The sequence below is a fragment of the Grus americana genome, chromosome 8, assembly GCF_028858705.1.
Source record: "Grus americana isolate bGruAme1 chromosome 8, bGruAme1.mat, whole genome shotgun sequence".
NCBI classification, from domain to species: Eukaryota; Metazoa; Chordata; class Aves; order Gruiformes; family Gruidae; genus Grus; species Grus americana.
This window is the reverse complement of record NC_072859.1, coordinates 12,425,681-12,427,879: the sequence shown is the minus strand read 5'-3', so window position 1 is coordinate 12,427,879 and position 2,199 is coordinate 12,425,681.

Sequence of the window (2,199 nt, the reverse complement as noted above, 5' to 3'; positions counted from 1 at the left end):
CCAGCTGGGCGTCGCCCGCGCCGCGGGGGCGGGAGGGACAGATGGTGGCAGCGGCGGCCGCCGCGCTGGGGCGGGGCCGCTTTGTTCGCGGCGGGGCGAGTCCCCGCCCGCCGGGGCCGGCAGTGCCGGCGGGGACCGGCCGCGCCCCCCCCGTCCGCGCCCTGAGGCTGAGGTAACCGTGGGAGGGGTGTGCGGCTGCCGGGCGGGCCGGGCCGGCGTGGCTGCAGCTGCCAACCCCGGCAAGCGCGGGCTCACCGGCGTCCTCCCGCGAAACTCCGCGGCGGCTCGGGGCCTGTCCCAGGGGAGCGGCGCAGCGGGTCTCCGCCCGGCCGCCGCTTTCCCAGGCGCCCGGCGCTTCTCCCGCCGGCGGGGCCGGTCCCTGCCGCGGTGGGCTCCCTGACGGGGGACGGGGAGCGGTTTTCTAACGGGGAGAGGCGCTGTGGGAACAACTTCAAAGAATCCAGTGTCCCCACAGAAAGGGCTGTCCCTGCGGGCAGCGGGGCCGTGTGCCCCGGGCTCCCCGCCCAGCCCCGGCCGTTGGAGGCCTGTGGGGCCGGCTGTCCAGCCGCTCACCCCCTCCTTTCCCTCGGCTGTCGCAGCGCTGCGTTCGGCGTGCTGGCCTGAGAACTGCATCGCCGAGCCGTTAGGTACGGGCGCTGCCCTCTGCCGCTCGGGTGTACCTGAGGTACCCCCAAGATCACGTAATAAATACAGAGCAGATGCACTTTCTTCCCGTTCTGGTTCGGATTGCCAGCCTACCATCATGCTCTGCCACGACCGTAATTTCCTTTCCTCGTGTGGCGGAGGCTTATGGCTTGTTGGCAACACCTTTAATTACTGCATGAGGTGCTACCGCGTTTCAGGCCAGCCTCAGATTTTTTTTAGTGTGTTTTTGCTATCTTCTGCTTCTTGCAACCGTTGAAAAAAGAATGCATTCTTTACAGAAATCATATGTGTGCGTATGTCCTACATATATTTTGTGAAGATGTATTTATATATAAATTGGCATTCAGTTACATTTAATGCATTTTTGTAATTGTCAGAGGATTATGATATCTAAGAGTTATCATGGTGAACAGTTAATAAGCTTTCTCTGTGTTTAAATATTGCTGTGAGATGAGATACAGAAAACCATGTTAAAATGCTACTATAGCACTTGGACAAAACCCCAGTGTGCATACAGCAGCACATTGGCAGGCCTTGTCAAAATGGAGATGGTGACAGTTTTCTGACAAAGGACATAGCAGACACCCAATTTTTTAAATTATTTTTTAAATGATGCCTGTGTGACATGTATCAGAGGTCCAGGGAAGGTTGTCAGGGATTTAACTGAAGCTGAACTGGATTCTCTGTCACACTGGTGGTTAAAAATGTTAAGAACCACCGTGAGTTCGAGTCTGCTTGCAAATTGTTTTGCTGAGGAACAGCTGAAGGGCAGAGGGGAATCGTGATGTTATTCTCTCTCTCTCTCTCTTCTTTCTGTAAAGGAGTACAGAGAAGTGTCCCGAAGGCCATCCAGCGAGGAGTGCCACCTGGCTGCACAGCAGTGACTCGGCCAGGGACGAGCAAGGGATGCGGAACGCGATGGTTCCTTCTGCGCAGCATCGCATCCCAGGAAGCTCGGTTCGCTAGTAAAGCACCCAATCATGCCATTTACTTATAAAGCTGTCACTTGTTGCTTAGTTGCCTTTGGAGGCACTGATTAATAGAAAACGTAATTTTGGAAATGAAACTGTTTCCCAATACATGTGATAGAGATGATAAATCAGAGGGAGTGCAGAAAAACAAGATGACTTTAATTGTCTAAGCGAAGCTGCATGCATAACTTGGCTGAACATACACTTGGATAAGAAAAGTCCATTTTAAACTTTGCTTAATCTACAAAACACTAGATAAACACACATAGGCTTTTAAATTTAATCTTGGTTTCACAACGGTGTTACTGTGGTTTACCTATCTTTTATGCAATAGCTTTGTTTTTGGTGGAGGTCCTGAGGTGAGACTGTATGTCTGAAGGGTGGGAGTTTCGGGATGAAAGAAAGGTAAAGCTTCTCCCCAGTTATAGACCCAAAAGGAGGAGCAAATCCTGAATTTAAAATTACTTTCTTTCCTGTTCAGAACGTTGGGCCTTTCACAAGGAAGCAGCAAATTCCAGGAAGAGGTACGGAAGAATAGGTAGCATTACTGGATACGTCTGCT